Here is a 12,430-nt window from a genome sequence, read left to right on the forward strand (position 1 = left end):
AAATAATGTTTCTGCCATCTTCCATTTTGATGCTACAGAGAGATTTATGGGTTTTGAAACTCTTTTTACACATATCTTAGTTTTCTTCCTGAGAGTTTTGTAAACTTTCTGAGGAAGGTGGGTCCCTCTTTCTACATTTTATAGACTGGGAATCCTTGGCTCAAATCTAAAAAGCTCTACTTTAGAAGAAAAAAAGCTCTATTTTTATTGGAATTTCTTTCATTTGACAGATGTCTCTTAAAACAAATATTTTTTACATATGTAAAAAAAGTTAATTGTGGAAATTTCAGAAAGGTAAACAAAGAAGAAAATGAAAATACTTATGGTCCCACACCCAGAGAGAACTACCATCAACATTTTGATAAATATTCCTTGATCAAGATATATAAATAGAGGGAAAGAAGACACATGATCTAATACTGGGTATACTGTTTCACAACCATATTTGTCACTTAGAGAGTTATTAGATATTTTTTCGATGTTAGTAAATGTATTTCCACAGCTTTACAAATAGGTGAATAGTATATAATTGTGGGTTTGTACCATAATTTATAACCAATTGGCACATTTAGATAATTTCTATTGTCTTTGTGATTACAAGCAATATTGTAACAAGAACTCTTGTAGCTAAATGTTTATGTATATTCTTATTTCTTCAAGAAAATTTCTGAAATTGAAATTTCTGGGTCACACAATTTAAGGCCTTTTGATCCAATAGTCCAATTTGTAGAACTATTGGCACCTCATTTTCCTCAATACTCATACCCTCTGAGTATGCTTTTTAAAAATACATATTTTTTAAAATTTATGGGTAGAAATAGCATCTTGCTATTCTAATTTGTCTTTCTAATGAGATTAGATATTTTTAAAGTATTTTAGGGCATTTGAATCTTTTTTTCCTTAACTTCCTTCTCATAATCTTTGCCTACTCTCCTGTTTGAGAGTTTTGAAATCTAGGTCTTTTGATTCTAAGTTCAATGTTTTTTCTTTGAACTAAAGGTACAGCTGTTAAGAAATATCTATGTGTCCAGCACTTGTCCTTAGGTTGTAAAGTGGTTTTTGACCTTTAGACCCTTCTCCCTCAGTGCTGTTCCCATTCCAGGTGTGATGACACGCTAGTGTCTATGTTGCTTTATTACTTATACATTATCTCATTAAATTTTTTTAAAAGATTTTATTTATTTACTTTTGAGGGAGAGAGAAAGCATGAGTAGGGGAGAGAGGCAGAGAGAGAAGCAGACTTCCCACTGAGCAGGGAGCCCAATCGGAGACTTGATCCCAGGATAATCTGAGCCAAAGGCAGACACTTAACCAACTGAGCCACCAAGGTGCCTTTATCTCATTCAATTCTGACATGTGTCCTGAGAAGCAGATGGGGCAAACAATGGTGTCTAGAACCATGATGAAACTGAGGCACATTGAAGCTAGTTAACTTACCCAAGATCACAAACTAGTATCTAAGTCAAGGTAAATCTTGAACCAGGATCTCTTAGGAATCTAGTGGGAAGTGATCTGATAAGCTAATCACACCAATGCTTAATAACTATCATAATATATTACCTTTTCCAGACTTATTTGCATTTAAATAGAGAGGAACCTGAAGCAATCACTACTTAATGTGCCCTGTCAAGCCTGGGGAAGAACTATTTTAGGGTCTGCAGCTTGCCTACCCCTTAAGTCACATTATGTAGATATCTACCTACTTCATCTATGTATGGTCCTGGCTCTTCTATCTCAATGTGGGTTAACTTGAAACACCAACAATGACAATTTGAATACATACAATACAATACCCTAAACATAAAGAAAATAGAGACTGTTTCTCTCTCTCTCTCTTCAACTCCCTCCTTTTCTGCTCCCTCATTTTAAAACTGTCTTCTCTGAGCAGAAATCTGTTTTTCCATTTTCTTCACAACATTACTCAGAGCCTCTTTTCCTTTTCTTTTGAAGCTAGTGAGTTACTAAGTGCCACTCAGAAATGGTCTCTAAGCACCCAGAAGAACAATAACCAGTAAGCTAGAAAGTCATAGAACACTGAGCAGCAGGGACAGCTCCTCTTTGCTGACCCACTATCTGATGAATTCAGGTTTCAGTTTGTCACAGCTTCCTTAGCCCACTGACATTAAGTGGTAGACCTTAGTGGACACCATGGGCCCTTAGTGGACATCATGCTTCATCAGAGCAAGTGGGGATGTCTCTGAATACCAGCCCTCTAGTAGTTTTGTTTTGTGATGACATTTCACATTATGCAAAACCACAAAGATATATCAAAATCTCTTGGGGGTCTATTCCTCCCTTACTTTGGATGCTGGCCTTCCACTGCCATCACTGCCTTTTTTTCTCCTTGATAGATTTCACCATAATGACTTTAAACATTTTTTAAAAAGATTTTATTTATTTATTTGACAGAGAGAGACACGGCGAGAGAGGGAACACAAGTAGGGGGAGTGGGAGAGGGAGAAGCAGTCTTTCTGCTGAGCAGGGAGCCTGATGCGGGGCTCCATCCCAGGACCCTAGGATCATGACCTGAGCCAAAGACAGACGCTTAACGACTGAGCCACCCAGGTCCCCCAACTTTAAACATTTTATGAGAGGAGGCTTTGGAATATTTTTGAGTTATATTTTTTGTAAAATTTTTGGTAATATTTTGCTGGTATTCTTTTAATAATAATTGAAGAGGATTTTTTTTCAGTGACCATCTAGTGCCTTGTCTATATTTTCTTTGCTTATCTCTATACTATCTTTAGAAGAATTTTCTAAAGATCTTTGTTGGTATTTTAAGGTTATTTATTTATTTATTTGACACATAGTGAGAGAGAGCACAAGCAGGGGGAGGAGCAAGCAGGCAGAGGGAGAGGGAGAGGGAGAAGCAGGCTCCCCGCTGAACAAGGAGCCCAGTGCAGGCCTTGATCCCAAGACACTGGGATCATGACCTGAGCCGAAGGGAGCTGCTTAACTGACTGAGCCACCCAGGTGCCCCGGTATTTTAAGTTTTGTGGAATTAACCCACCAATGCTAGGAATCCTCACAGTAGACTGGTAGAGCATAGCATTATGAATTTTTTCTTCTTACAAAGATGTGAAGATTGACACAATTTATAGTCAACTCTAAACTGGCTGGTGATTACAGGAAGGAAGGAGATCACAGATTCATACTTAAATAGTTAAATTTTTTTATTCAGTGTTGGATTAACCATGGTCAAGATAAGGAAAGCTGGGAAGGATCTCATATCTCCAGGGGAAAATAATCAGGCAGCAGATAATTACTACTAATTGATACCTCCCATTGATGTGTGTGTGTGTGTGTGCATATGTGTGTGTGTGTGTATGTGTGCATATGTGTGTACAGTAATAGGGAGGTCATACTTTCTATATGAGCTAAGATCCATCTTAACTCATCCTGGACTTTTTCATGGTCAACAGGTTTCTGCTCCATCAAATGGTGATAATAACCCCTGCCGTATAAACCAAATAAGATAGAAATCAAGTTTAAAATGGAAGAAGTTTGAGAAGAAGGTAATGCTATGTAAATGCAAAGGATTTTGATTTTCTGCTGTTTATTGGAGCAAAGGGACTCACATAGGGATGCAGAGTGCATGGCTGGCAGGTCCGCCAGAGCTCGATAACTAAGACATCAGGATGTGCAGCTGTGAGGCCCCATGCTGAAGTGCTTATATCTTTGAAGAAAATATTTCAGAAGTTAGAATGACAGATGCCTGAGAATCAATTTTTTGAAACACAATCTTTTTCAAGTATGAAAGGAGCCCACATAATTTGTTTCAGAGGAAGACATGTCCCAGCCACAAGAGTCAGCTCTCAGAATGTCTTGGGTGGTTTCACATCTGTGCACATGGGTGGCAGAGCTGCCCAGATGAGCAGAAAGGGCACTAGCCTCATGGCAGGCAGCTGTTCCTGCTGGAGCCAGAACTATACTTTCCTCTCATTTTGTCAGAAACCAAGTGTTATTTTGGTAACTCTTTATTTTCCACACTGCAGCTTCCTATGTAATTATTGAATACAATTAGATATTCCATGCTGCATAATTACTCAGCTATCTGTGTCTCTGAAAGATATGAAAATAAATAATCATGAAAGTCCATAGTGAAATGCCTCCATCCAAAGAATGAGACTGGGCTTTCTATCTACCTGACAATGTGTCTGAATCAGAAAAAATAAAATTTAAACATTTGGTTTTTTCCTCCATCTGTTATACTCATGAACAAAATTTTGGACTAGTAAGCAGAACAAACTGGCTTGGTTGATTTTTCTTTATCATCTTAAGCTATGGCTTCCTATTCTGGTTTGTGTAGACATCTAAATAAAATTTCTATATGGTATGAAAAAAAAGAATGATAGATCAGAGTCCAAAGATGATCCATAAACCCAACTTAACTAACTAATCACAGGGTAGATGAAAGGTCCTGCTATCTCTACATCAAATTCATTTTTTTTTTTTTTGGCACAGAGAAGAAAAGAATAGCAAGGCATATTAAAGTAGAGAAAGGGCTTTGTTTTTTGTACACATTTATATTAATCAGGATTCTTTTGATAGCAAGTGACAGGAACCCAATTCCAACCAGCTTACACAAAGAAGGGATTTAGTAACATGATACTGGAGCAATTCCGAGAATAAAATGCTGCAAGAATACACGAAGCTCAGACTGGAACTGAGGACTTGGTACCAAGACTTTGTCTTCCTCTATCCATTTCCTTGTTTTTCTCTCTGTCTTGGCTTTATTCTTTTGTATATCAGAAAAGTTTTCTCTTTTTGGCAGTGATCATGCTACTGGAAACTCTGGGATCACATCTCTGAAACTCCTATCCAGAGAAAAAGGGAGTCTTTCATGTTACTTCTGTTAAGGATAAACAACAATGAAGTACTCTGATTGACCTAGATTGGGTCAAGTACCTGTCTCTGGACCAGTTTCTGGCTTGAGGAGTAGGCTAAGGCCTTAAGACTGGCCCAGTCTGAGTCCTATACCCAACCCTGTGCAAGGAACAAGGTTTATAACCAGAAAGTGAGGGCTGGGACAGGAGAAAGCATGCTGGGGAGATACAACAATAGCACCATAGCACCCAAATATGCATTTGTGCAAACTAGGAGATCATCTTCAGGGTCCAAGGTAATAACCTAAAGTATCCTGAAGTGAAGTCATTTTGTGTACAATCTTAGAATCCAGTTTTCTAATGGAATTTGTACTTTCCCTTATGACCTGGACCCTAGTGAGGCCACATAGAAATGCATAAGAATTTCAGGCAGAATTATTTTTAGAAGAGAGCTAACAACAAAACCTTAGATATGGTGGCAGTGAATGGTGATGGTGAGAATAGGCAAAGCCTCAGGAAACCAGTAGTAGGAGTTATTGTTTTATTGGGTTCAAGCCAAGCAAGGCAGCAGTGAAAGAAAGAATATTGACTATTTTCCCCCACTCAGAAGTCTCAGTGATGGTGAAGTCCATGTCTTACCTTTCTAGCTTCACTTAAAGAAAATTTCTGAAAGGAATTTTATCTCTTTCTCTGGATAAATAAACAAAAATAATTGCCCAATGATAATCTACTTTCTAAAATTGTCACAAATCAAGTAGAGAACGTTGGGTGCTTCTATTGGACCATAAACTTCACATTGTCTAATTTGATCCATGAATAGTTCCAGTATCTTAGCTCAGTTTCCCCTAAGCAAAGCCTGAGGCAAACTCACAGGTTTCCTCTTTATTAGAGAGTAAAATCCCAGGAAGCAGGCATGAGAAATAAAGGGGATGAGGCAGAGAAGGAGGGAAAGGCAGCAGGAGGTGTTTTAATAAACTGACCACCACTTGCTAAATGTAACTCATTGTTCTATCTCATGGGACCATCTTCTACAATGCCAAATAAAAAAAATTCTTCTTAAAATAATCCATCTGGTTGAGTAAGGGAGAATTTTTGCCAGATCCCATTTCCCATCAGTCCAGTGTTTGACCAACAGGGCTTGAATGCCCTCAAACTTTCAGCATGGGTATTCTTACCTCAGTGCCAAGTGGGGAAGTCCCAGGACAAGAAGCTGATGGTGGGCAGTGCAGGCCTGTGGCTGCATCCATGTGAGGCTGAGGCTGAGTCCAGCTGAGTTGGTCATCACAGTGTTGTATGGCTAGGGCTAGAACAAGTGGCCCAAGCACTGTAGCACATGAGGTCCAGAGGAGAAGCCTCTATTTCCCCTAGATTCAGAATTTTAAACCTAGAAGAAATCTTAGGGATACTTTTCTGATTAATTAAAACACAGAATTTAAGGAACTTGCTAAATAAATTCACAGCCAGTTGCCCCAGTTAGTGACAGAGCTTAGAACATGCCCCACTCCCAACTCTTTCTATTCATTGCTTTTCCATGGCTAACAGCAGATTCCCATTTGTGGCAAAATTTCCCAAATGCCTTATGAGGTGAGAAGAAAGTCAACACTTTCTAAATATTCATGAGCTGTTTAACGGTTCAATTTTGGTGGGTAGCAATATGTCTATCAGGATCTATTTATTCTCATTACTTCAGTGCTGTTCTGGTGCGATGCATTATAAACAATTTATGATGTGTTGACAGGACAGATGAATGCTAGGATAATAGGCTGAAGAGGAGAAAATCTCACCATTGCAAACAGAATGCAGAGACGTGACTCAGAAGACTGATGAGAAAGATTTTGATGGTGTGTGTGCTTGGCCATTTATGTGCCAGGCTGCAGTCTGGCAAGTTTTGTGCCATAGCAGCTGTGGGTGTCTACCTTAGCCTCTGATTGCTTCGAAAGTCTTTGTAGTAGAACCTGTAGAATATCTGCTTCCCAAAAGGAGGGTACCATGGCTGGGGAGGTGCTGTTCTCTATAGACTGTGAGCATGAATATCCTTGAATTCCTAATGTCTCAGTAACTTTTGGATGGAGAAGTCACCTTACTCAGCCAACCCAAAGTCATCAGGCTCAAGTTCTGGGTGAAGATTAAGTTTCCTAAAGTCCAGGCTAGTAGCTCAGGTTAAGTAGTCTAATCATTTAGAGCTGCTGTTTTGAAAAGAACAGAACAGATTCTTTGCCTCTTTGGTTAGATTTATTCCTAGGTATCTTATGGTTTTGGGTGCAATTGTAAATGGGATCCTCTCCTTAATTTCTCTTTCTTCTGTCTTGTTATTGGTGCATAGAAATGCCACGGATTTCTGTGCATTGATTTTATATCCTGTCACTGGACTGAATTCCTGTATGAGTTATAGCAGTTTTGGGGTGGAGTCTTTTGGGTTTTCCACATGAAGTATCATATCATCTGCAAACAGTGAGAGTTTGACTTCTTTGCCAATTTGGATGCCTTTTATTTCTTTTTGTTGACTGATTGCTGTGGCTAGGACTTCTAATACTATGTTGAATAGCAGTGGTGAGAGTGGACATCTCTGCCGCTTTCCTGACCTTAGGGGGAAAGCTCTCAGTTTTCCCCCATTGAGAATGATATTCGCTGTGGGTTTTTCATAGATGGTTTTTAGGATATTGAGGTATGTACCCTCTATCCCTGTACTCTGAAGAGTTTTGATCAAGAAAGGATGCTGTGCTTTGTCAAATGCTTTTTCTGCATCTATTGAGAGAAACATATGGTTCTTGTTCTTTCTTTTATTAATGTATTATATCACATTGATTGATTTGTGGATGTTGAACCAAACTTGCAGCCCAGGGATAAATCACACTTGGTCATGGTGAATAATCCTTTTAATGTACTGTTGGATCCTATTGGCTAGTATTTTGGTGAGAATTTTTGCATCGATGTTCATCAAGGATATTGGTCTGTAATTCTCCTTTTTTTTAAATTTTATTTTGTTATGTTAGTCACTATACAATACATCGTTAGTTTTTGATGTGGTGATCCACGATCCATTGTTTTCGTATAACACCCAGTGCTCCATGCAGTATGTGCCCTCCTTAATACCCATCACTGGGCTAACCCCTCTAAAACAGTGTTTGTTTCTCAGAGTCCATAGTCTCTCATGCTTCATCTCTCCTTCCAATTCCCCCCCTCTTTTTTCCCTTCCTTCTCCTAGTGTCCTCCATCTTATTCCTTATGTTCCACAAATAAGTGAAAACATATGATAATTGACTTTCTCTGCTTGACTTATTTCACTTAGCATAATCTCCTCCAGTCCCATCCATGTTGATGTAAAAGTTGGGTATTCATCCTTTCTGATGGCTGAGTAATATTCCATTGTATATATGAACCACATCTTCTTTATCTATTCATCTGTTGAAGGGCATCTCGGCTCTTTCCACAGTTTGGCTATTGCGGACATTGCTGCTATGAAGATTGGGGTGCATATGGCCCTTCTTTTCACTACATCTGTGTCTTTGGGGTAAATACCCAGGAGTGCAATTGCTGGGTCATGGGGTAGCTCTATTTTTAAACTTTTGAGGAACCTCCACACAGTTTTCCAAAGTGGCTGTACCAACTTGCATTCCCATGAACAATGTAAGAGGGTTCCCCTTTCTCCACAACCCCTTCAACATTTGTTGTTTCTTGCCCTGTCCATTTTTGCCATTCTAACTGGTGTAAGGTGGTATCTTAATGTGGTTTTGATTTGAATTTCCCTGATGGTTAATGATGATGAACAGTTTTTCATGTGTCTGTTAGCCATTTGTATGTCTTCTTCAGAGAAGTGTCTTTTCATATTTGTTTTTTGGGTGTTGAGTTTGAGAAGTTCTTTATAGATCTTGGATACCAGCCCTTTATCTGTAGTGTCATTTGCAAATATCTTCTCCCATTCTGTGGGTTGCCTCTTTGTTTTGTTGACTGTCCTTTGCTGTGCAGAAGCTTTTTATCTTGAGGAAGTCCCAAAAGTTCATTTTTGCTTTTGTTTCACTAGCTTTTGGAAATGTATCTTGAAAGAAGTTGCTGTGGGCGATGTCAAAGAGGTTACTCCCTATGTTCTCCTCTAAGATTTTGATGGATTCCTGTCTCACATTGAGGTCTTTCATCCACTTCGAGTTTATCTTTGTGAAAGGTGTTAGAGAATGGTCAAGTCTCATTCTTCTGCATGTGACTGTCCAATTTCCCAGCACCATGTATTGAAGAGACTGTCTTTTTTCCATTGCATGTTTTTTCCTGCTTTGTCAAAGATTATTTGACCATAGAGTTGAGGGTCCATATCTGGGTTCTCTATTCTATTCCATTGGTCTATATGTCTGTTTTTGTGCCAGTACCATGCTGTCTTGGTGATCACAGCTTTGTAATATATCTTGAAATCGGGCAATGTGATGCCCCCAGCTTTGTTTTTCTTTTTCAGCATTTCCTTGGCGGTTCGGGGTCTTTTCTGATTCCATACAAATTTTAGGATTGTTTGTTCCAGCACTTTGAAGAATGTCATTGGAATTTTGATCGGGATGGCATTGAAGGTATAAATTGCTCTGGGTAACATAGACATTTTAACAATGTTTATTCTTCAGATCCATGAGCATGGAATATTTTTCCATCTTTTTGTGTCTTCTTCAATTTCTTTCTTGAGTGTTCTGTAGTTCCTAGAGTATAGATCCTTTACCTCTTTGGTTAGGTTTATTCCGAGATATCTTATGGTTTTTGGTGCTATTGTAAATGGAATTGTTTCTCTAATTTCTCTTTCTACAGTTGCGTTGTTAGTGTATAAGAAAGCAACTGATTTTTGTGCATTGATTTTGTATCCTGCCACATTACTGAATTGCTGTATGAGTTCTAGTAATTTGGGGGTGGAGTCTTTTGGGTTTTCCACATAAAGTATCATGTCGTCTGCGAAAAGAGAGAGTTTGACTTCTTTGCCAATTTGAATACCTTTTATTTCTTTTTGTTGTCTGATTGCTGTTGCTAGGACTTCTAGTACTATGTTGAACAATAGTGGCGGGAGTGGGCATCCTTGACGTGCTCCTGATCTTAAGGGAAAGGCACTCAGCTTTTCCCCATTGAGGATGATATTCACTGTGGGTTTTTCATAGATGGATTTTATGAACTTGAAGAATGTTCCCTCTATCCCTATACTCTGAAGCGTTTTAATCAGGAAAGAATGTTGTATTTTGTCAAATGCTTTTTCTGCATCAATTGAGAGGACCATATGGTTCTTCTCCCTCCTCTTATTAATGTGTTCTATCACATTGATTGATTTGTGAATGTTGAACCACCCTTGCATCCCGGGGATAAATCCCACTTGGTGGTGGTGGATGATCATTTTACTGTATTGTTGGGTCCTATTAGCTAGGATTTTCTTGAGGATTTTGAAATCCATATTCATCACGGATATCAGTCTGAAATTCTCCTTTTTGATGGGGTCTTTGCCTGGTTTGGAGATTAAGCTAATCCTGGCCTCATAGAATGAGTTTGGAAGTTTTCCTTCTGTTTCTATTTTTTGAAACACCTTCAGTAGAATAGGTATTATTTCTTTTTTGAATGTTTGGTAGAATTCCCCAGGGAATCCAACAGGCCCTGGACTCTTGTTTTTTGGGAGGGTTTTTGATCACTGCTTCAATCTCGTTATGGTTATTGGCCTATTCAGGTTGTCAATTTCTTCCTGTTTCAGTCTTGGCAGCTTATAGGTTTCCAGGAAGGCCTCCATTTCATCCAGATTGTTCAGTTTATTGGCATATTGTTGTTGATAATAATTTCTAATAATTGTTTTTATTTCCTTGGTGTTAGTCATGATCTCTCCCCGTTCATTCATAAATTTATTAATTTGGGTCCTTTCTCTTTTCTTTTGGTTAAGTCTGGCCAGTGGTTTATCGATCTTATTAATTCTTTCAAAGAACCAAGTTCTAGTTTCATTGATCTGATCTACTGTGTTTCTGGTTTCTAATTCATTGATCTCTGCTTTAATTTTAATTATTTCTCTTCTAATGCATGGCTTAGGCATTGTTTGTTGCTTTTTCTCTAGTTTTAAGGTGTAGAGTTAGTTGGTGATTTTGGGATTTTCTATTTTTTTGAGTGAGGCTTGGATGGCTATGTATTTCCCCCTTAGGACCGCCTTTGCAGTATCCCATAGGTTTTGGACCGATGTGTTTTTGTTCTCTTTGATTTCCATGAATTGTTTAAGTTCTTTTTTGATTTCCTGGTTGACCCAAACATTCTTGAGCAGAGTGGTCTTTAGCTTCCAAGTGTTTGAATTTCTGCCAAATTTTTTCTTGTGATTGAGTTCCAGTTTTAAATCATTGTGGTCTGAGAATATGCAAGGAATAATCTCAATCTTTTGGTATCAGTTGAGACCTGATTTGTGACCCAGTATGTGGTCTATTCTGGAGAAAGTTCCATGTGCACTCGAGAAGAATGAGTATTCTGTTGTTTTAGGGTGGAATGTTCTGTAAATATCTATGAGGTCCATCTAATCCAGTGTATCATTCAAAGCTCTTGTTTCCTTGTTGATTTTCTGCTGACATGATCTGTCCATTGCTGAGAGTGGAGTATTGAGGTCTCCTACAATTAACATATTGTTATCAATATGACTCTTTATTTTGGTTAACTGTTGGCTTATATAGATGGCTGCTCCCATGTTGGGGGCATAGATGTTTACAATTGTTAGATCTTCTTGTTGGATAGACCCTTTAAGAATGATATAGTGTCCTTCTGTGTCTCTAATTAGAGACTTTAGTTTAAAATCTAATTTGTCTGATATAAGAATTGCTACCCCAGCTTTCTTTTGAGGTCCGCTGGCATGGAAGATGGATCTCCATCCCTTCACTTTCAGTCTGGATGTATCTTTAGGTTCAAAATGAGTCTCTTGTAGGCAGCATATGGATGGGTTCTGTCTTTTTATCCAATCTGCAACCCTGTGCCATTTTATGGGAGCATTTAGACCATTCACGTTGAGAGTGATTATTGAAGGATATGAATTGTCATCATGTTGCCTGTGAAGACGTTGTTTTTATAGATTGTCCCTGTAAATTTCTGTTGTATATCACTCTTGGGGTCTTTCTCCTTTTATAGAACCTCCCTTAATATTTCTTGCAGGGCCGGCTAAGTGGTCACATATTCTTTCAATTTCTGCTGGTCGTGGAAGCTCTGCATCTCTCCATCCATTCTAAATGAAAGCTTTGCCAGATAAGGTATTCTTGGATGCATGTTCTTCTCATTTAGTAACCTGAATATGTCTTGCCAGGCCTTTCTGGCTTGCCAGGTGTCTGTGGAGAGGTCTGACGTTATTCTGATGTTCCTCCCTCTATACGTAAGGAATCTCTTCCCCCTAACTGCCCTTAAGATGGTTTCTTTGGTTCTAAGATTTCCAAGTTTTACTATTACATGCCGGGTTGTTGGCCTGTTTTCCTTGATCTTGGGAGGGGTCTTCTCTGCCTCTAGGACATGAATGTTTGTTTCATTCCCCAGATTAGGGAAGTTCTCAGCTACGATTTGCTCAAATACATCTTCTAGTCTGCTCTCGCCACTCCCTCCGGGATTCTAATTATTCTGACATTGGAACGCTTCATGGTGTCACTTAT

This window comes from Eumetopias jubatus, unplaced genomic scaffold, assembly GCF_037043125.1.
Source record: "Eumetopias jubatus isolate StellerSeaLion01/CBP00866 unplaced genomic scaffold, mEumJub1_p1.0 scaffold_10, whole genome shotgun sequence".
NCBI classification, from domain to species: domain Eukaryota; kingdom Metazoa; phylum Chordata; class Mammalia; order Carnivora; family Otariidae; genus Eumetopias; species Eumetopias jubatus.